Source organism: Panthera leo, chromosome D1 (genome assembly GCF_018350215.1).
Source record: "Panthera leo isolate Ple1 chromosome D1, P.leo_Ple1_pat1.1, whole genome shotgun sequence".
NCBI lineage: Eukaryota > Metazoa > Chordata > Mammalia > Carnivora > Felidae > Panthera > Panthera leo.
In genome coordinates, this window is record NC_056688.1 from 68287484 (window position 1) to 68311829 (window position 24346).

Below are 24346 nucleotides of genomic sequence, written 5' to 3' on the forward strand. Positions count from 1 at the left end.
CTGTAACAGTTGGTAATGGGCACGACAGGGTGACGGTGCTTCTTCTGGTTTTGACAGTGGCAGTGTGTAGCTTTCAGGGCTTGTGAAATCTACACCCAACTTGAGATCTGTGGGAGAACAGAGTTAACTGTTAGGACTTTTTTGAACTCCTGTTACTCGGTAAATACTGTTGGCCTGCCTAAATGGGGCCTATCGAAGATCGTTGAAAAAGTTAATGTGACTTTCATGTAAAGGTAAGAGATAGCCAAACATTACCATATGGAGAGCTGCACTACTTTTTGTAGTTGGGTTGTGTATGCTAGTTTGGGTGACTTCTTGAATTCTTAAAAGCAAGTGATATGAGAAGCCTTGACATCTTGGCTTCTCTTGAATAGTAGTAGAAGGTTAATGGTAGAATCCAGCACTGGCCAGTGAATTTCAACATATTAATAGTATCTCTGTTGGCTTTATAAATATCTTCAGCGTATCCAAATGTGTATTTTTAACTGGTTAATCATCAGGCTAATGCTTTGGATTTTTATTCTCATATACCTTAAATAGAGGCAGTGTCTTTTTGAAATGAGCTGTGTAGAATCTTGGTATTTGTAAGTGATGTTCCTTAAAAATTCTTAGTTTTGCTTTTTTAGTTGCTTTGTAGCAATTGGTTGTTACTTAAGCAAGCTCTGACACTGCAAAAGTGATATTAGAGTTATTTATGATAAAAATATTTTTCTAACTTTGTCAGATGATATTGTTTTGCAAGCACAGTTTTTTAAAAACTCCGGTATCATGTGTCAGTATTTATTCATCGAACATCACAAACTCTGTGCAAAGTGGCTAAGCAGATAAATTAATCAGAATTCTTGCCTTGGGAGCTTGCAAAGTTACTAAGAAAGAGAACACTGGTAATGTTCCTTGAGCTTCATTTAGGGGAGAGGTACCTTATTACCTAAGTAACTCTTATTCAAGGATTGAAGTAATAGTTGCTATAAGAAAGATACAACATGCATTTTCTTTTAGAGGTACATACTGCTGGTTTTCATTCTTACAAAAACCAAAGTTAGTCCTTTCTTTATTTTTTGACCATTAGAAAAATCAATATAGGTGAAACGTTAAGAAAATGCAACATCAGATTTCCCTGATTGGTGTATAAAAGACGCGTTATGGATATATAACTTCGCAGGAAAATATCTGTTGTGTAAAAGCTGATACTGTAATGCTGCTTTTACCAAAGTTTGGATTTTAATTTCCTCTCCTTTAAGACTAACTCCTTTACCTAAGGCTTCAAGCACATCCCAGTTTTTTCTTCTTCTATATTTTTTGGAACATATGCCCCCCCCCCCCCCCCCCCCCCCCCCATCATCTAGATTCATCTTCAGGCTGTTCTTTTTCCCTGGCTCTTCTCATGATTCCTGGAAGCATGCACAGTAGTCTCACATCTTAAGACTGTCACTTGAAGTTCTTGCCTTTTTAAGCTAGCTAGCTACCTAGTTCTTTTTTGATAGCCATACTCTTTCTGAATTCTTCTTACTTGCTTCTCTTCCTTGGGTGTTCTGTTGCATTTGCTTTTGGTGATATTGTACTTTTTTGTTTTTTTTCCTATCTGTTTGTCTTATCTGCCTGCTCATTTAGTCAATGCCTTTTCTGTGTCCTTAATTATCACTTCTGTCTTTGTCATCTCCTGTCTGGTCTTTGTAGTAGGAATAGAATTATACAGTGCTAACGCTGAGGGAGAGCATAGTGATCATCTAGTAACTTACATCCCTTTACTTTAGAGATGAGGACATAGGGCCAGAGGATTGAAAGTGACTTGTTTAGGATCACATGAGTAAATTAGAGGGTGAGGACTAGAACTCACATCCCTGCACTGTTCCTTGATTATATTCTAATTTATAGATCCCTCCGTGTAACCTGGAGGGTCTGGAAGAGTAGTGTGTAACTAAATAAATTTGCTATGTGAAAATAAATTGTAGAATTAAAAAAAAAACTTGCTTTGGTTCTAATGGCTTATTATCAACAATCTAGAGGATTCTGTTGTTTTTGTTTGCTTCGTTTTGTCTTTAGGACCTTTGTATGGGGAACCTCTTACCTCTACTAGATTTAGATCTTGGTTGGGTGTGTGCATTCATGCATGTGTGTAGTTGTTGAATGAATAATATATTATTCTCATCCCTGAAGCTCCAGGACAAATGTATCGTAGACCACTCCAAAGAAGGCAGCTTAGTGTAGTACAGGTATTGGTAAACCCTGTGTGTCAAATCCAGCCCGTAGCCCGTTTTTGTATGGCTGTTATTGTAAAAAAATAAATAGAATAATTTGTGCCACATGAAAATATATGAAATTCACACTTAGTATTTATAAATAAAATTTTACTGGAACACAGCCATGCCATTTATTTACTGTTGTCTGTGGCAATAGGAGAGTTGAGTAGTTACTATAGATGCTGTCTACAGGATAAATTTGAAACTACTTAGCTTTGTATTCAAGGCCTAGTACAGTTGATTCTGGCCACAACCTTCCTTTTCAGCTTATCTCTTCTCCCATGAAACAAGTTTTTAATGCAGCCAAACGGGTTTCTCTGTAACTTGCTTTTTACTTCTGTTTGTACTATCCCCTCTTTGCTACTTCTTTGTTCAGACTCTTAGTATACATTTTTCCTTAAACACCCCATAGCTCATTTATTGTAAAAATCTTTTTATGACCATTTTAACCTTAGGGATTTCTCCTTCTTAGGAGACCTTTACATATGACTGGAATTCATTTGGCAACTAATGAATAGTGCTTGGTGACATCTATTATGGTCTCAAACTGTAATATACATTTTTATATTATTATTTTTTAATGTTTGTTTATTTTTGAGAGAGAGAGAGAGAGAGAGAGAGAGAGACAGAGAGACAGAGTGCGAGCAGGGGAGGGGTAGAGAGAGAAGGAGGCACAGGATCTGAAGCAAGCTCCAGGCTCTGAGCTGTTGGCACAGAGCCCAATGTGGGGCTCAAACTCACAAACCATGAGATCGTGACCTGAGCCGAAGTCGGACACTTAAGCGACTGAGCCACCCAGGTGCCCCCACATTTTTATATTATTTTTTATGAATTCCTTGGCAGCAGAGATCTTTGTGTGTGTTTCTCAGTTCTCTGTTTTTGTATACATTATAGGTCTAGGACAGTATCCTTTCTGGAACATATATTCAGTAATATTCATTGATGTGGTGACAGCGTTGTAAAGAAACCTAGAATTCTAACCAATTATCCCCTACTTGGATGTTTTCCACAGCACCGTTGGCAAGCTGTTTTCCAACCTTTGCTTGAACATTTTCATGACTAATCTCTGATAACATCTTTGCCTTAGAAAAGATGTTATTTTAAGTTTTTGATCTGAGAGAAGTCTAGACCTCTATACCTGCCATTTTTTGATGATTGCCTTTGGACAACAGAGAAATCCTAAATCATTTCCCATGGGATAGCTTTTTCTCATTGTTGAAGATGTGAGGGGGAGTAGGAAGTCAGTCCTCTTTTCTACAATCTGAGCGTCCTCAGTTCTTTAACTTTTTCTCAGTTGCTCTCTTTTAGACACAGTCCAGTGTTTTTAGTATCCCTCCTAAATTATTGTACCTAGAGAAGAGCAAAGAGAGTGTGATCTGTTCATTGTGGTTAACAGTAAAGCTTTTCACCTCACTTTTTCATTCTGTTCTGTCTCTTTGAATTGTATTAATATTGGCTTTCAGATCTCTTGCTTTTACTATTATCCCAATTTTTATTTATTGCTTTGTTGCTTTTATTATTCTCCTTCTTTATAAGGATTTGTGACACTAATATTTATTGAGTCCTCACTGTGCATATTACTGTACTGTGACATGTAAGGAATATGTAGAGGAAATAGGAGAGATTTATTTTTTCCCTCAAGTGTCTTATGTGTAATTAAGGATAAGGTACATATTTACTAATGGTTTAACCATAGTACTTAAAGTGATGTCCAGAGTGTATAAATGTAGAGAAGATGGAAAAGTGAAAGAAAAGACAAAAGAGTATTTAGTTTCATATCTCAGTGCATTTCTTTCTGCCTCTTTTCCATGCAGTAACTACTGCTTCTATATGGAACTAATGGTGGTGATAGTAATAACCAATATTTATGGAACATTTATTGTATGTCAGATACTGTTATATGTGCTTTGTATATATTACCTCATTTGAGCTTCACAGTGACCTCACATATGAGGTCTTATATGAAGACCATTGATATTGACAACTCTCAAAACCTTATTTTTTTTTAACGTTTTTGTTTATATTAGAGAGAGAGAGAAAGAGAGAGAGAGCTTGAGCCGGGGAGGGACAGAGAGACTGAGACAGAATCTGAAGCATGCTCCAGGCTCTAAGCTGTGAGCTGAGAGCTGTTAGCACAGAGCTGGACGCAGGGCTCGAACCCACGAGCAGTGGGATCGTGACCTGATCGTGATCTGATCGTGTCAGATGCTTAACCAGCTGAGCCACCCACCCAGGCTCCCTGAGAACTCCCAAAACATTAAAACAACTTATTTTTTATTTGTTACCTGTTTTTCTTTTATTCATTTATTTATTTTTGAGAGAGAGGGAGCACACAGGAGTAGAAGAGAGAGAGGGAAAGAGAGGGAGAGAGAGAGAGAATCCCAAATAGGCTCTGCTGTGTCAGCACAGAAGCCAATGCTGGACTCAAACTCACGAACCGTGAGATCATGACTTGAGCCGAAATGAAGAGTTGGATGCTTAACTGACTGAGCCACCCAAGCGCCCCTCTATTATCTGGTATTTAATAAAATCCATCAATATTTACTACGGTCAATGTCAAATGAATATTTTTTTTAATTTTATGTTTCCTAATTACTTGAGGAAATATGCTGCGATGATCTTTCTTGGTTTTGGCCGTTCTTTAAAAATTAGCCTTTAAAAAAAATATTTGGAGTATTGATTTTCCTTTACCAGTAAAAGGCAGTTTGGTAGTTATGTCAAGTAACAACCGTGGTTTACATATATTGGAGTGTTTAATAAAAATCATTAGTATTTCAGACACCATTGGGGAAATGTCCACTTAATAAAGCAAAAAAACAATGCAGTTGTGTATGATTCCAAATTTGTCAGGGAAAGAATGGACAATTTAGGGTTATGCGCACTTAAAGATTAGAAGGAATACTCTAAAATAATAATTATTGTTCTTGGATATCTGGATCATTGAGCTATATTTAGATTTTCTTTACATAGTTCAACAATGGGCATGTACAGTACTAAAAAAAAGAAATTTAAATGAACTAATTGTAGTTTTTGAGGTAATTTTTGGTATTATATTGTTTTTTATGCTGATTTTTATCTTTTCCCTCTCTTCTTGCTCTGTGTATTTGCCACAGAGTAATCTGATCCACTTGCGTGGCTTCAGCCTTTCATTGTAATATACCCATTTCTGTCTCCAGTCCTGACCTCTCTTCTTCTAGATTCAGATTTCCACCTGCATACTCGATATCTCTAGTTGGTTGTACTCTTAAGACCCACAAATTGAATGTAGGTAATATCAAGATCTTTTCTATCTCTCTTGTCATGTTCTCCTCTCAACACTTTTCTTTCCTGTTCTGTTCAGTTAGTGTTGTCAGCATCTATTGATTTGCTTAAGTTGGGAGATTTTTTTTTGACTCCTCCTTTTTCCTTTTTCTTATATTTAAATTAGTTCATCACTTGTATCCTTACTTTTCACTTTGTGGCTCTGCCTCTGTTTTCTCATTCAAATGTATTCCTGCTAAGTGGTGTTTTTTTGTTTTTTGTGTTTTTTTTGACCTGTAGGCTGTTCTCTTTCCTAAGCTGTCCTCTCCACAATGTCAGTTAGTTTCTAAAACAGGTGAATTTATGATTTACTTACTTTGAAAGTTTATAGTTACTACCCTCCGATTGCCAAGTGAATAATAGGTACTGTTTATAAACACTGTGTGCCAGACACTATGCTAAACAGTTTACATATGTTATCTTATTTAATTCCTGTAAGAGCCCTCTAAGACAGCTATTATTTTTCATTATCTTATAGATGAAGAAGGTAAGGTTTAAAGAGGTTGAGGACCTTGCTCAAAGTTATAAAGCTGTTTGGTTCTAAGTCTGCACGCACAGCCTTCACCAGTGAAAGTACTTCATAATCCAGCTTCAGTTGATTTTTTTTAAGTTTAATTTTTATCAAAGTTATACATGCACACATTTAAAAGAGTTTAATAGTTCTGCAAGATTATTGACAAAACATAGTCGCTTGCAAATTCTCCTTCCCTTTTATTTCAGGCTCTTCAAAGATAGCCACTTTCAACTCATTTTTTTGATGTTTATCTCCATATCTCAAAATAGCATGCTAGTAGTGTTCCTTCTTGGTTTTTGAGTTTAAGGCATTATCTACTGACTTCTTACAGTGGAAGATACGGTTTACTGCTCTCCCCAGCCACTCAGAGACACACTTCTCAAACCTGCTTCATCTTCCCGGTATTGTCATATTGCAAGTACTTTGGTTACATCAGTACTCAATGTGACTATAAGCTATTCATAGTTGAGCCCTGTAGTTTGCTGTGATTATTTTCCTTTCTAGTACATCTTGTTTTCCCTGAGTTAATGGTTTTTGTTTTTGTTTTAAATTGGCTTTTGTTTAGTTTTCTGTGTACTTCATTTAGCCAAGGCGTTCTCAACAGGGGGCAACCTAGTGGACATTTGGCCTTGTTGGGTGGGTGGAAGGAGGGCAGGGAGTGTGCTACTGATATCTAGTAGTGGAAGCCAGCTGTGCTGCCAAACATCACCCTATACTGCACAGGACATCCTCAACAAAGAATTATGTGGCTCAAAGTGTCACTAGTGACACTGTTGAGAAACTGATTTAGTCCAAACTCTCTCTCAAGTGTGTAAATCTCGTCTTATTTTGTTCAACCTACTAATTTTTTATTTACATTTTTTTGAATTGCAGCTGTTGTCTTAGATTTGCCTTTACTGTCATCTTAGTAGACCCCCTCAGGTCTCTCTTGTATTGGGTCTCCTCGTTCTGTATCTGATGTCTTCTTTCTTTGCTTGTTTTCTCATTTTGGAGGACCACTTTCAGTAGTGGTCTCTGGATGAGATACAATTTTTTCCAGACCTCACATGCCTGAAAATGTTTCTTTTCTCTTGCTTTATAGAGTTTGGCTGGACAGAGAATTCTTGGTTAGAAAAAAACTTTCTCTCAGAATTTTGCAAACATTGCTCCGCTGTTTTCTTTTTTTCAGTGTTGCTGTTGAGGCATCTGATGCTTAGAAGATTCTTTCCCACTATTTTGAAACTTTTTTTTTCCTTTCTGGAAGCTTAGAGAATCTTTTTGCCTACAGTTCTGAAATTCCTGTATTATGTGCGGGAATAGGTATAGGTCTTTTATAATCCATTTCTATTGAGTTCAGGGTAGTCTTATTTGTTCAGAAATGTATTTCATCAGTTCTGGGAAATTTCCTTAAATGTATTTTTTTCATTTCCTCCATTGGTTTTCTTTGTTCTCTCTTGAGTTCCTGTTGTTTAGTCGTTGGGCCTACTGACTGCTTTCTCTAATTTTCTTGTCTGTGTTCATCTATTTTCCATTTCTTTTCCCCTTGCTTTCTGGGAAATTTTTCTCAACTTTTATCTTACAGTTCTTCTACTGAGGTTTTATTTCTGCCATCATATTTATAATTTCCAAGCACTCTTTTTATTTTTCCTGAAAAAATTTTAAATATTCCGTTTCTGACTTGTGGATGCAATGCTTCTCTTATCCCTGTTGGGAAATTAGTATAGTTTTCCTCTCTGTGTATTCCCCCTTTCCTCCAGATTTCCTTTTTGTGTTTATTTGCTTGGGCTTTGTCTTTCATATGAGATGGCTGGTGATCCTTCCAAGTCAGCTCTTAAAAGAGGTGGCTTAAAAAGCTTAGAAGCCCTACAAGTGGGTGATTATGATTTTCCCTGTAGAGGGATATAGTTGAATAACTTCCTTGCAGATTACCAATGACACATCTTCTATCTTGTGCTGGACTGATTTCCCAGAAAAGGTTTCTGATCTTATGCCGGGAGAGGACAAGCTTGGGAGTTGAGTAGGAAAATCATTAAGAATGTAAAAGAATGTAAATACATTTTCATTTGTTCTCCAGGTTTCAGTATGGCATTCCTCACATTCATTTGAGCCTGGCGTCCTCTAGTGCAGAGACACCCTGTTTCATGCTCTCCGAGGTCATTTGGCCTTTTGCCAGGGAGGGTCAAGGAGTAAAAGAGGGGCCTGGGGGTTCTCACTGCCTCTTAAATTTCAATCTGTTCTTCTAGTTTGGACCCCACCCTTATTCCCACGGTGTCTGAAAATGCCAGCTTCTGTGCCTTTTAGGGTTTTTTTTTTTCCCCTCCCATTTTCCTTTAAAGTTTTTTTGTAGAAAAGTTGGAAAAAGATTGGAGAATTCTCATATACATTTCACCGAGCTTCTCTTCATGTTAACATCTTATGTAACTATGAACACTTATCAAAAGTAAGAAATTAACCAGATTTAACTAGTTTTTCCACTAATGGGCTTTTTTTGTTCCAAGATCCAAATTCTTGATCCTATGCTGCATTCTGTTGCCTTGTCTCCTTAGTTTCCTTTTATCTGTGACAATCCTCACCTTTTCCTTCTTTCATTGACCTTGACACTTTTGAACAGTTATTTTGTATAATGGCCCTTAATTTGGGTTTGTCTGACATTTTCTCATGATTTATGACCTCTCTCATGAGGTTAGGAATTAAAGTAAAGAGAGGGATATTACAGATGTGATGTGTCCTCAGTACATCATATGGGAGGTCTTGGGGAATATGATGTACTGCTAGTGATGTGTTAACCTTGATCTCTTGGGTATGGTGTCTGCTGGGTTTCTCCACTTGTAAAGTTACTATTTTCCTCTTTAGTAATTATTAAATATTGGAGAGTATGCAGTTATCTTGGTTCTTTTTAAACTTATTCTGCCTACTAATTTTTAGCATCCATGTATGGATCTTGTCTTATTACTGGTGCATTCTAATAGCAATTTTCTATTTTCCTCATTATTTCTGTGTTTATTAATTGTAATTCTGTGAAGAAGAGTTATCCCTATTCTCCATATATCTACTTATATGTTTATATCGATATAGACTTCTGGGTATTTATTGTATTCTTTCAATTATAACCCAATACTATTTTATTTGCTTTGTTTTTTAAGCTGTTCCAGTCTTGGCCAGGGAAGCTCTTTCTGGTTGGCATTGGTGTGTTCATCCTTGCTTTTTGAGCACTTAACTTACTTTCTGGCACCACATTATGCTTCAGCCCGTGGTATATTTTCTCTGCCTCAACCCTGGAAACATCACTTCTGGGAGTATAGGAGGTCTTTTGGTGTAAATGTAAATCTGATATAAACCAGGTGTCTGGTTTTCTTCTAAGCTAATGTAGAATTCAGCCTCTTCAGATGTAGAGTCATTACCATTTGATCTGCTTTCTGGTTTCTAAAACCATGTTTCTGGTTTCTTACAGGTTTAGGCTCTTCAAAATATTTCTTTACTCTTATTTTAGCAATATCTTGAGAAGCTGCGGAGCTGAATGCCTATGTGTAATCAGTCTATCCTCTTTAACCTCTTTAATCAGTCTATCCTCTTTAAATTCCTAACTTAATGTTTTTGTCTTCTGCCCCAGGCCAGTTTTGTTTTAGCCACATTTGACTGTATTAGTTGCTGTTCCTAGGTGAGTTGTTTGCTTTCATGTGTCAATTCTGTGCCCTGCCCTGAGTGCATAGTATGAAGTACTTTTTTATCATCTGGTTCCTAGGGAGTTTTAAATGGGTGAATTGGATTTTACATGAAAACTACTATTTAAGTACTTTTTTAGGGTTTCCTCTTTTTTATTTTCCATTTCTTTTGATTAGTCACATAAACTTTTTGCATCTTAGTGTTGAGGTACCACAATTTTTTGCTGGAATGGAAGGGAGAGAGCCAGTACATTTCTGGGGTACTAGAGTACCATGGTAGCCCAACTTGGAAAGAAAAAATTGTATTGAAAATAGGGTGTTGTGAAAAACATAGTATTAAATGTATATTTAAATATCTATTATAAATTAAGGTTCCAGAAGACATCTACTTTTAAAACGGATTCATTTTTTTTAATGTTTATTTATTTATTTTGAGAGAGAGACAGAGCGTGAGTGGAGGAGGGACAGAGAGAGATACAGAATCCGAAGCAGGCTCCAGGCTCTGAGCTGTCAACACAGAGCCCGTTGTGGGGCTTGAACCACAAACCATGAGATTATGACCTGAGCTGGAATCAGATGCTTAACTGACTGAGCCATCCAGGCACCCTATTTGTGTGTGTGTATATGTGTGTGTGTGTGTGTGTGTGTGTGAGGTTTATTACACAGATTTTAAAGTGTTCTGTCCAGATACTGTTAGCTTAAAACCTAATTTTGTACGAACATTCTCCATTGTACAAAGTCTCTGGGGCAAAATGATTGTGATTGGCAGTGATGGCAAATGATTAGCAAAAATGACATAATCCTCCACATCAGGATTCTTAAAGAGCACACCTTTCTCCTGAGCATCATTTGGTATTTATATGGTGGAAGAAGGGGTGGATATAAGTGTAGTGTAAGTAAACAGAGGTCTTCTTTCTGTCTTACTGCATACTTCTGTTTACTTTATCTCTAGGTGTGGAAGCAATAACAACTGCTATATTCTTTTGTTTAGTAGGACCAAACTGAACCGTGCATACATAAAGTAGCCATGGATATGAATATTTTCATTTACATAAGACTTGCTACAGCCCACTGTTGAGAGATTACTGTTTTTATGAAAATTACTGAGATATATGTCTTGAATTTTGATGTTTTTTGAAAAAATGCTTTTAAAATTTTATCCTACCAGCAAAATCTAGCCCCTCTTACTTCCTACAAGAAACCGTCCTGATTCTCCTCTTTCAACCAGATTGCATTTCCCTAACCCTGAAACCCATTGCACTGTATCTTTTGGCATTTGAAAATTATACCCCCTTATTATAAGTTACATGTTACTGCGTTAATACCTTTATTAGATTAGAAACTCTTCTCAGTCAGGAGATGACAGCCAGAGTGCCTGGGTTTAAATACTAAGCTTTGTGACCTTGGGCAAGTTACTTAGCTTCTTGGTACCTTAGTTAAATGAGGATACTAGTAACTACCTCCTAGGGTTGTTGGGAACATGAAATGAGTTAATACATGTCTTGCATATAATAAGCACTCTATAAATGTGCAGTAGGTATCATTTTTGTTAATACCTTCATTATGTTATTGCTTGCATCCTATATTCTTTCTAGGGGCCAGCACATTTATTGTTGTCCAATAAATAGTTATTGATGAAATGAAATTGTATTTTAGTTATTAAATGTACTAGTCAGTTATGGTTACAGTTCTGATTATGACCTGTCAGCTAAATATCTTTATGTGTTTGCACAAATCCTAAATGATTGTTTGATTGGACAGGTTCTTTTATATCCTGAAATATTGCTGGTATGAATATACTGCTATTCTTAGTGTTTTGAAAACTGAAACATGTAACAGAGTACAAATACTAGAAACAAATTTTTGAGTCTAATGAGGTTCTGACAAAAATCAGTTTAGTATGTATAGGTATTTGTCAGGATACCTTATGGGATTAACAAATTAGTGCTTTGTAAGATTTAGTGTGAAATGTTATTTTAAAGCAGGATCCATGTTAAGAGTAGTTTGTTTCTGGGGCGTCTGGGTGGCTCAGTCGCTTAAGCGTTGACTCTTGATTTCGGCTCAGGTCATGATCTTATGGTTCGTGAGTTTGAGCCCCACTTTGATCTCTGTGCCTGCAGTGTGGAGTCTGCTTGGAATTCTCAGTCTCCTCTCTCTTTCAAAATAAATAATAAACATCACAAGAAAATAATAGTTTGTTTCTGAAAGAACTTTATGTGTTCGATAATTCTGATTTTCTGTAACTCTAGAGTAGTACCAATTGACATGGATGGAAGAGACTGTTGCTGTCAGTTGTATATTGATTGTGCTCTAGATTTGATCCTGTGTAGTTGACTGCTATGAGACTTGCAGTCTTTCAAATATCAGCATAACATGCTTGTATTCAATAAATACAGTGGCTTCCCAGTAGAGAGGAATTAAGGGCTATTAAGTGACATAATTAAGAAAAGATTTGGAATTTAAATCTTTCTGTATATAGTGAATCCAGTACCTTTGTTAAGATTATAGATTTAGCTTTAGGAAGACCATGGACCTCATTTATGACTTAAGTGAAATTTTCTAGTATAATCAAAGCATTGTAGTCTGGCTATAAATATCTTTCTTGTTTCAAATGATACTTACTATTTTTATTTAATCATAAATATCCTTTTTCAATAGCTCCTGATGCACAATTCATTCATTCAGTTAAGCACTGAGTTAGTAGCTGTTAGGAGTCAGATTCAAAGATAAATAAGGAACCTGACCTAGTTCTAGAGGCTAGCCCAGTTAGTTTAGTTAGAGGGAATAGTGTTTAAAACACAAACGTTTGTAATATATTTTAAGGAAGTGAGAAAAAGTTTAGGGTACATGCATAGGTTGTCTGGGATTCAGTAGGAGAAGATGGTTCTGGAAGGTTGTGTCTTAAAATGCTGAAGGCTCTGTATGCCTATAAGGAGGTTAGATTTTTTATTGTGTATACATTAGGGGGCAGGAAAAAGTTTTTCCTAGAAAAAGTTAACAGGTTTGTTTATAATTGTTAGAAAGCTTAATTCCTGAAACTCGTTCACTGAAACATTTTTTACTTGTGTGAATGTTTTATGTCCCTGCATTAGTGTGAAAAATCTACACACAAATGAAAGTGGAAGAGGAGGAACTTGCTAATACCTTATTCTCTTGTTTCTGTTTTTTCATTTGCAGTTATTTAATTAGGTACTTTTTTGTTTTTTAAGAATGAAGTATTTCCCATCATAATGCATCCTAAGTGCATTTCCCGCATATGAGTTGTGCTGGCAGAATATCTTTTGGCATAATTGTTATATTTTTATATGGATAACCCACAGGTAGGTGTCTTCAAATATGCTAAATAGATAGGTTTCATTTGCCTTCAGAAAGTGCTAGGAGAGCTACACTCTGGCAGTATAGATCTGTTTTGAAGTCCTAAGCAATTTCTCACACTCGATGCTAGAAGGGAAGTTTGCAAGTGAGAAGTTCAGTGTTCTGATTTTCACTGACAGTACAAGGCTTATAACAATGTGGTTTCTTCACATAAGACACATTTTTGTGAGTGACTTTTGTAGTTGGTTGCTTCCTGAGTGCTTTAGCACTGATCTGTTTGCAGGCATTAGGCTTGGTAGAGATGCTGATATAGAGAACTCCAGTGTTTACCACCCTTCCTATTGGCTGAAGTTCAGGAGGTAGAGGTAGCACTGGTGTTGGAGAATAATGACTCTCATGATGACTGTCATGTTGGCAGCTGCGCAACTGAGAACACCACAAAGAAATGTTTTTAATTAGGGGATTAATGAAATCATCCCAAGGATATCCCCAATGTTCCAAATAAAATTAAGACTTTAATTCTTAACCACAAGGAGCTCTTGATATAGCCCTGGTTGTGGGTTGCATTAAAAAGTAGAATTTTTGGGGGCGCCTGGGTGGCTCAGTCGGTTGAGCGTCCAACTTCGGCCCAGGTCATGATCTCGCGGTCTGTGGGTTTGAGCCCCGCATCGGGCTCTGTGCTGACAGCTCAGAGCCTGGAGCCTGTTTCAGATTCTGTGTCTCCCTCTCTCTCTGACCCTCCCCTGTTCATGCTCTGTCTCTCTCTTTCTCAAAAATAAATAAACATTAGAAAAAAAAATTAAAAAAAAGTAGAATTTTTGACTCATCTCCTAAAAGGTGTGTATTGCTTTATTAAATATAAATGAATTTATATACATTTATTCCATTTTATTGATATAAAATGTCTACCCTTTTATGTGTTTAGGTGTTTTAATTTTTTTTAAGTTCATTTATTTATTTTGAGAGAGAGAGCAAGAGAGAGTGTGGGAGAGGGGCAGAGAGAGAGAGAGAGGGAGAAAGAGAATCCCAAGCAGCCTCCATGCTGTCAGTGAAGAGCCCAACATGGGGCTCGATCTCACAAATCATGAGATCATGATAAGGTGTTTTAATATTATTGCCTTTAATTTTGAGTTTATACCAAGTTGTGTAATTTGTTACGTTATGTTTATTTATAGTACTTTGTGGTAATGAAAGAGAATTGGTGAAAAATTAGATACCCAGCGATGAAGTCTCTTATTAAAAGACATTTGAGAAATATTACTGCTTTAATTTTGACATTTTAAATATACATGTCTTGTAATATTTATTTACCATTACGTTATTTACCATTAACATGGCACAAATACAGACACAGAATAGACACAGAAAGAAATAGACACAGAAAATGTTTCTACAATTCAGTAATATGATTTAATATAGAAAGGATGTAGTAGTTAGGTATTACAGCCCCTTCGTTTTTAGATTAGAAAAACAAAAAGGCCGTAAAAGCTCAGTAACTTACTCAAGGTCTCCTCTAGTGGAAGAACTTGAATGAAACTTTTTTTTTTCTTTAAGTTTATTTATTTTGAGAGACAGGGGAGGGGCAGAGAGAGAGAATCCCAAGCAGGCTTCACACTGGCAGTGCAGAGCCCGATGTGGGGATTGAACTCATGAACCATGAGAACATGACCTGAGCTGAAGTCAGATGCTTAACAAACTGAGCCACCCAGGCGCCCCAAACCGAACTTTTCTTTTAAAGTTAGGTTTACTGAGGTATAATTTATATAGTAAAATTTGCCCTTTATGGTATACAGCTTTGTGAATTTTGGCAAACTGATAGGATTGTATAGCCACCACTACAGTCTAGATATTGAATATCTCCATTATCTTAAGAGAGTGTTCTCATGCCCCAGTCCCCACCTCCACCTGCCACTGCCCCCATACATGTTCAGGGCCTACAACCACTGATCTCTGTCCTCATATTTTGCCTTTCTAGAATATCATATAAATAGAATTCATATAATATGTAGCATTTGGAGTCTTCTTTCCTCTAGTATAAAACTATCAGAGTCATCCATGTTGTTTAAGGTATCAGTAGTCTTCCTTATTGCCAAATGCAACCGTTGTTCATCCATTCACCAGCTAATGGACATTTGAGTTGTTTCTAGTTTTTGGTGATTCTGAATAAAGCTGCTACAAATAGTTGCGTACTGTGTTTTGGGTGGTAAGTACATATTTAACCTTGTAAGACACTGCCAAACTCTTTCCTGAAATGGCTGTACTGTTTTGCATTTGGATCAGCAATGTATGAGCATCTTAGTTGCTCTACATCCTTCCTTGTTGGTACTTGGCAGTTTCAGGGGGTCGGGGGGGTTGTTTGTTTAGTTTTTGCTCTGTTTTTTTTTTTAACCATTCTACATTCTAGTAAGTGTGTTGTGATGTCTCTGTGGTTTAATTTGCATTTCTGTAATGACTAATGATGTATAGCATCTTTTCATGTCCTTGAGGATTTTTATTAAGCCTGATAAGAAAATATACTTTATGCAATTATTACATTTGCTAGGTACTGATAGGAGAGAGAGAAGATAGAAGAGTACCTGTTCATGAGGAGTTTATGATTTACAAAGGGAAAACTGGTAATTACGTTAAATGGTCATGGCTATTTGATAACCCAGTTCACATAGTCCCTGGTCTGATGAAAGGAAACGGTTGGGGAATCAGAAAACTCAGTGGTTTGACTTTGCCTTAGTCTCTTAACCTTTCTCGGTCTTTTTTATCTTCTTTTAAATGAGGGAGTTGGACCAGATAAGGTATAAGATTTATCTCTAAATTATAAGTCTACATAAACTAGGAGGTAGGAGTCTATATAAAGTAGGAGGTGTTTTTACTACTTTTATTTATTTAAAAACATTTTTTTTTAACGTTTTTTATTTATTTTTGAGAGAGAGAAAGCGTGAGTGGGGCAGGGCAGAGAGAGAGGGAGACACAGAATCCAAAGCAGGCTCCAGGCTGTGAGCTGTCAGCACAGAGCCCAATGTGGGGCTTGAACCCCCGAACCATGAGATCATGACCTGAGCCAAAGTCGGACACTTAAGCGACTGAGCCACCCAGGTGCCCCTGTTTTTACTACTTTTATAGTAGTAGGTTTTTAACTTTTGTAAGAAGGCCATGTAATCAGAAAACAAAAAAATCTTTGTAGATTTTTCCTGTCTGATGAAATTCATATTACCCAAAAAAGATAACCTTTTGAAATTTTAAATATTATAAATTATAATATAAATTTTAATACCTTTTGTGTGATATTATTATATTATAACCTGTAGGGTAATTTTCAAGATATTTTCTCTTGATCCTCAGAAAAACTATTTGTGGACCTTGAAAGTGAGAACTAAATGACTTGCATACAATTATACAGCTAAAAGAAAAGTAGCCACCTTGACCTGAGGGTTCTAGCCTTGATCTTTTGCCCTCTGCAGTACATTGCTCTTTGCACTATAGGCTACTCCAATAGGAAATTCAAACAGTCTTCTAATAGTTTTAAGTAACCTTCACCCTTTTGTTTCAGTTGTACAATTTCATGTTCAGAGAATTATAGGCATGCAATATTTTTACATTAAAATTATTAATGCTTCTAAATAAAAGTATGGTAACAGATAACAAGCTTCTTTGATTTAGTAATAATGCAGTAGAACGTTTAAGACTTGTAAACAAGTCAGTTGTATCAGAAGCTGAGTCACTGCTTGTCAACAACAGCCTACTCTTACAAGAAAACTTAGCTGTAATCAAAAATAAAGATAACAGGAATAGTAAAGGGCATATTATTTCCTCTCCTGAGAGTAGTCTGTTTAGTTTCTAAGTTTAGATACCTACAGTATATTATTAGTGGGTTACCCATTTCCAGTAGTAGAACAACTATTAAAAGGAATAAGGCAGAAGTGGAAGGGGTATTAAGATGGAAGTGAGGGGAAAAATAATGTCATTATAATTTTTTTTTGCCACAAATATGTTAACATTATAAAGTCATCAGAAAACCTGTGTTGTTGTTGTTGTTTTTAATGTTTATTTTTGAGAGAGAGACGGAGTGTGAGCAGGGGAGGGGCAGAGAGAGAGGGAATCACAGAATCCCAAGCAGGCTCCAGGCTCCAAACTGTCAGCACAGAGCCCAACCGGAGGCTTGAACTCAGGAACCGCAGTATCATGACCTGAGCCAAAGTCAGATGCTTAACTGCCTGAGCCACCCAGGCGCCCCAGAAAGCCTGTGTTTCTTAGTAGATCTGTGTTCATATGTGACCTTACGGCAAGCAAGTCACTTCAGGTTCCAGAATTTCTTTTTATTCATCTGTAAAATAAGGAGTTTAATCTGATATCTAAATGTCCATCTAGCTTTAAATATTATAATTTTATGTTATGTGTGATGAGTCATCTGATTGATGGTTTCTTAACCATCAAGTAAAATATATTGCTCATAGTTAGATTTAAACTTTAAGAAGTATTTTTTTAAGTTTATTTATTTTGAGAGAGAGTGTGAGCTTGAGCTGGGGAAGGGTAGAAAGATTGGGAGAGAAAGAATCCCAAGCAGGCTCCACATCGTCAGCGTAGAGCTCGGTGTGGGGCTAGAACTCACGAACTGTGAGATCAGGACCTGAGCTGAAATCCAGAGTCAGACGCTTAACCCACTGAGCCACTCAGGTGCCCCTAAACTTTTTTTTTTTAACTTTTTAAAGTTTTCAAACTTCATATTGTTAATTTTCTACTAACTGAATGAGTACTTGATGTAATTGTTACAAGTAAAAAATAGGTTATATAGAATTCAGAGTTTTAGATATATACTTATTTATTTTTTACTTTTTTAAAAAAAGTTTATTTTTGAGAGAGAGAGCGGGGAGAGGCAGAGAGATGGAGAGAGAATCCCAGGTAAGCTCTGCACTGTCAGCGCTTAGCCTGGGAGCCCAATGCTGGGCTCGAACTCATAAACTATGAGATCATGACCTGAGCTAAAGTTGGGCACTTAACCGACTGAGCCACCCAAATGCCCCAGAGGTTTATATATTTATATACTTAGTTTTCTTATGATATTATGAAGTTCTGGGAGCTTGTTTTATGGGTATTTTAGAAGGAAATAGAATGCAAGGAGGGGAGATCCTAATATTAGAGCACAAAAGGTAGGTATGAATATAGGTATTTTTACAAAACTTTTAAACCATACGGTATCTATGTCATACTATTATACTTTATTACTTGATTGTGCTATATGATTTGGAAGTAAATGTCATAAGTTGACAGGCAATGTTGTATCTTACTGAATATTGCTTTAAATTCAGAAAATCCATAGTCTGATATATTGAATAAGCACCTGTTAATAATGCAAATTAGTTTATCGCGGAAGTAAAGTAGAATGTACTTACAATTTTTTATGCTGTGAACTAAGCTTTTATAATAGGTACAAAGTTGTCTTTTAGAAAATTCCTATATGAAGATTTGAATTTAGAAAGCAGTTGTAAAGCAGAGTGATTATTGTCAAACTTCCTTTGAATACTAAAAGCCCTTGTACTAAAAAAGTTTGAAAATTTAAAATCAGTTTGGAAAATTTTAAAACTTTCAAAATCACTTTTTAGAAACTTAAAGGTTTTTTTTTTTTTTTTTTTTTAATGTTTATTTATTTTTGAGGGGGAAAGAACATGAGTGGGGAAGGGGCAGAGACAGAGGTAGACAGAAAATCCCAAGCAGGCTCTGCACTGTCAGCACAGAGCCTGATGCAGGACTTGAACTCACAGACTGTGAGATCGTTACCTGAGTCGAAACCAAGAGTCGGACACTTACTTAACTGACTGAGCCACCCAAGCATCCCTATTTAAAAGTTTTAAAAGAGCATACTTTATGCTTCTAACAGCAGAAGCTCTGTAATGTATTATGAAATTATTTTCCTGAATCTAATTTCCCAAATATATTTTGTTTATTGAATTTCATAAAAGACTTAGATTTTCTTTTGCAGTTTGTTTTCAGTAGTAAAGAATGTAAATTAGCCGTTTTCATTTCTTAGCTAAGCAGATCTTGCATATGAATTTGCCTGTGTTTTTCCTGTATACTTGTGGTCTTTATTCATGTTTGTATTGAATCTTTATGATTTTCTGAAGTATTTATGTATTCCTGACCAGTCTCCTCAGTTGTTGGACATATTTGTTTTCTTTGCGTATATTGACAAGTAAATGAATATTATTTATTTATTTTTTATTTTTAAGCAATCTCTGTACCCAGGGTGGGGCTCGAATTCACAACCCCAAGATCAAAAATCACACACTCCACTGAGTTAGCCAGACGCCCTGCGAAATACAATTAAAAAAAAAAAAAAAACAAAACACAAATCCTAGATACATGAAAGAAATTTCTTTTGAGAATTGAGCCTAAAATTAAATATTATGAGTATAATTTCACACTGATGAAAAGGCTAGGGTTAAAAAGACTGAACCATTTGGGGGAAGTTGTAGAGGGCTGCTAGTGGGAATGGAGTTAAAGATAATTGGATCCAAGCAAGTCTTGTATTTTTGTTAGTAAATGCAGTGTGTATCACTTACTGAATATAATGATTCATAGAGATGTTTTGTTAGAATGGCTCAACTGTTTAGGATGGCTAAACAGGGGAATGAGAAATGTGATATATTTGAATGATGAACTTTAACTTCAATTTCCATCCACATTAAAATGGAAACAGTGAATGATTTAATTCTTGAGAATTTAAAAGTTGAAAAAATGGCTAAAAAATTATAACTTGATTCATATAAAATTTGATGATAATGTCTTTACCTTTAATTCTCTTTTGTTTACATACTCATTTATTCCTAAACTAAATATTAAAAATACACTGAATAAAAAGTTCATGATTAGATTTAAAAAAATATATGATTAAAATTTTTAAAACTTACATTAGATACTCAGCTTCCTGGCAGTTAACTTCTGTAGTTAACATTTTAGCTTTTAAGTGAACAAAGTGAGATATAAATTCTAAAAATAAATTTTTTTCTAAGGAATCCTTAAGGAGTACTAGGTCAATTTTAGCCATTCTCTAATGATTTCCTGCCCATCATCAGTAGTTTAATATTATTCAGGAAAAGGACATGTTTACTATTAAATTTTCAGCTTAGCTATGTATACATTTTTAGTCATTTGATTACTTCTTATTCTATGCAGCAGTCTTTTTAATGTTAACTTTTACATTGAATAATTTATTTTGATGTTCAAATTATTCTACATTTGGCCAGTGAGAACCCTTTCAACTGGCTCCTGTGTCCTTTTGACATATCTCCCCGTTCTTGGAGTACTTCCTTACTTTCTGCCAGGGAAGGATATTCCAAGGTCTTGTACCTTTCCAGCACCGACACTAAGATCAGTCATTTCTACAAAGATCTCTTAATCCTTTTTGTGGAGAATGGTATTCAGAAATCACCATCTGGGCACTAGGTGTGTTTATTGTTGCAGGGATATCATTGCTTCTAGGTCTCCTCAGTAAAAAGGAGCTAGAAAATATGCACACTCACATATATAAATGTGAAATCTGTCTTTATATCATTTATATATGCGTCTATATATAACTCAAATCATATGAAAGCCTTTAATAATTAGGCAGATTTTTTTTTCTGGATTATAAGAGAAAATAGAAATGTATTTCATGCTTATACATATATTTACACATATCCATAGTATGTTTTTGTGACTATAATGTGTTTGTAACATAGAACTATTGGAAACCCAGTTGGCAGACAATTTTGCTACTTCCCCAGATTTATGATCATAAGTTCTATGTGATTAATTTTTTAATTTGGTAAAATATACATAAAATTTACTTAATCAGTTTTAAGTGTACAGTTCGTTAGCATTAAGTACATTTACATTGTTGTGCTACTCACCATTATTCATCCTCAGATATCTTTTCATCTTGCAGAACTATACCCAGTAACAATCACTCCCTATTCCCCTACCCACCCTCTCAATGTCTGGCAACTACCATTCTACTTTCTGTCTGAATTTATTTATTCTAGGTACCTAATATAAGTGGAATCCTACAGCATTTGTTTTTTGCACTTATTTCACGTAGTATAATTTCTTCAAGGTTTATCCATGTTGTAGATTGTGTCAGTATTGCCATCCTTTTTAAGGCTGAATAATATTCCGTTTTATATGTATGTATAGAGACATAAATACATTTTATATGTGTATATATGTATACACATATATACACACATACATACACCTTTATATTCAATCATATATCTATATTGATCTGTGTATATAAATATTTATTTCCATCTTTTGGCTGTTGTGAATAATGCTGTTATGAACATGGGTGTTCAGCCATGTATGAGTCCCTGCTTTCAGTTCTTTTGGTTATATACCCGGAAGAGAAATTGTCAAATCAGTAGACCATTTTAGCACTCACAGCAGGTCCTATATTTAGAAAACTTGTAAGCTTAAATGATGTAAGTTGTATTTTGCTTTGCAGCATAGTTGTGGACTTGACTAAGAGCTTATGATGTCTAGCTTTTTGTGGAAATAACCCAAACATCGCATTGAGTCAACTCCAAATTATTTTAGAGTTTTGCACAGTATGTCTAATTACTTTTGTAAAACAGCATTTGTACATTATCCTAGAATATAATATTTCATTTTTAATAGGAAGTGGTTTCTTTGTGTTATTACCATTTCTGTTTAGAGAACTTCCTTTAGCCATTCTTTTAGGGTAGGTCTGCTAGCAACAAATCTTTTAGTTTTCTTTCATTTGAAAATGTCTTGATTTTCCCTTCATTCCTGAAGGATATTTTCACTGAATATAGGATTCTAGGCTGACAATTCTTTTAGCTCTGTGGAAAATATTGTGGAAAATATCTATGTTTGTGATTTTTAATGAGAAATCTTCATTTGAATTGTTTTGCCCATATGCATAAGGTATTGTTTCTCACTGTTTTCAAATTTTTTCTCTTTGCCTTTAGTTTTCAAGGATTTTTTTTTTCTTTTTTGAGAGGCAGAGCAAGAGAGAGCATGCTTAAGTGGGGGAGGGGCAGAGGGAGAGATAGAATCTTAAGCAGACCCCACACCCAGCATGGAACCCAATGCAGGGCTAGTTCTCACAACTGTGAAATTATGAGTTGAGCTGAAATCAAGAGTCAGGTGGTTAACCAACTGAGCCACCCGAGCACCCCTAGTTTTCAAGGATTTTGATTATGATATGTGTTTACATGAAATACTTTGGATTTAATCTGTTTGGGATTCACTCAGCTTCCTGAATATGTAGTCTTATGCCTCTTGCCAAATTTCGGAAGTTTTCAGCCATTATTTCTTCAAATAGTTTTTCATGTACACTGTCTTTCTTCTTTCCTCCCAGGACATGGATGACATGAATGTCAGTTAGGTCTTTTGTTATGGTTGTACAGATTGTACAAATTGAGAATGATTTTTTTGGTCTTTTTTTTCTTTATTTTTCAGATAAAAATGTCTGTTGTTCTTATCTGCAGGGTCACTGATTCCTTCCCTTGTCACCTTCATTCTGCTATTGAGCCTACCTAGTGAGTTTTAATTTTAGTGATTTTATTTGCTATTTCTTTGCTGATACTTTGTTTTTTTCATTTGTTTCATGCTGAACATTTTTACACAGCTGCTTTAAAATCCTTGTCAGATAATTCCAATATTTGCATCATCTTGGTGTTGGCATCTATTGATTGTCTTTTCTCATTCAAGTTGAGATTTTCCTGGTTCTTGGTATGACAAGTGACTTTTCATTTTATCCTGAATGTTTTGGGTATTACATTATAAACTCTGAATGTTACTTAAATCTTTTGTTTTAACAGATTTTCTCTGATATCCTGCCAACAGGTTAAAGGGGGTTGGTTTTCCTTCATTACCAAGAGGTGGAAGTAGAAGTCCGGATTCCTCATCCCACCTTTATAGCCTGGGTGCGAGTGGTGCCTTGTTACTCCTGGTTGGAGGTGAAGTTCAGGTTCCCCTTAAACTTCTGTGGATACCTGCTTGACTGGGACAAGGGGTTACACTTTGTTAGTCCTCCCATGAGGCTTCCACTGATACAAGTGAGGAAGTGCTTCTACCACTGGGCTGTGATGGAAGTCCCACTTGCCTACTTTGTCTTCTTTAACACCACTGTGGTGGAAGGGTGTGGGAGGGAAGGGAGTGCCTTGTTTTAGCCAGATGAGAATGGAAATCTCTTGCACCTTGATGATGGGAATGGAGGCAGAGCAACTTTCCCCCACCTCAATCCCCCCAGTGTTTGGCTGTAGTGTGATTAGTGTCTAAAAGTTTCCTGTTTTGTGAGACTGCCTCTGATCCTTTAGCTGGAAAAAGGCATTCATGTCTTGGGCATTTTTCAGTCTGTGCTTACTCATACCAGAATATATTAGGCGAAAAGAAATCCAGGGAATTAACCACCATGACCTTCATTCTTTGGATCCTGAGGTCCCTAGCTGGTCTGCTTCCTCTTCACCTTTCAGTATCTTCTTATCTTTGTTTAATACATAATGCTTTTAGTTGTATTTAGCAGGTGGAATAGGGAGAGTGTATCTACTCCCATTTGTCCCAGAAATGGAGCTTTTAGATATTTTAATGTGTAGAATGTTATGTGTGATTTTGAGACTATAAAGTGACATTCATTTTTTTTTAGAATAGTATTTAATAGTATTTAAAGAATAGTATTCTTTGAAATGGAGCTTTTAGAGATTTTAATGTGTAGAATGTTATGTGTGATTTTCAGAATATAAAGTGACATTCATTTTTTTAGAATAGTATTTAATAGTATTTAAAGAATAGTATTCTTTTAGAATACTATTTTCTTTTTAATTTCCTTGTAAGAGGCTTCCAAGCTTCCTTTTGGCCTCTATTTTTCCAGATATATATTAGTTGAAGTTAGTAGTTGAAGTTTATTATCATAAGCCTTCGGTTATTTTAGACATCCTTAGTTTCTTTTAACTATTTTCTTATGTAGTAACCTCACATTGCGCACAGTCTGCATATTGTCTGTTAATGTTACCTGATCTTGATTGTGCTAGTTTTTATTGTTTGTTTTCTGTAGACCTATCATGTTGGTTGTTGTACACACTGAGTGTAGTTCTTGAAATCTCCCTAGATCTTTTCCATGTGTACTGTTGCCTAGGTAAATTGCTTTTGTTTTCTTATTGTACATGTTTGATTGAGCGGTTAGGTGTTTTCTCTCTTGTGTTTGAGAGGGTAGGAGTAGGCTAACACTTAAAATTTTTTACTTAATATATAAGTTGAGTAAATTTGTCAAGTTTATTTCTTATGATTTACATATAAATTATAAAAACAAGTATATGTGCAGTGCTAAATATTTGGAAATGTCA

At 35.7% G+C, this 24346-nt stretch overlaps 1 protein-coding gene across 2 annotated transcripts in view; it reads left to right on the forward strand.

Annotated features, from left to right (window-relative positions):
* USP47 (ubiquitin specific peptidase 47) overlaps window positions 1–24346 on the forward strand; it is a 106340-nt gene that overhangs the window by 599 nt on the left and 81395 nt on the right. The gene's annotated exons all lie outside the window — the stretch shown is intronic.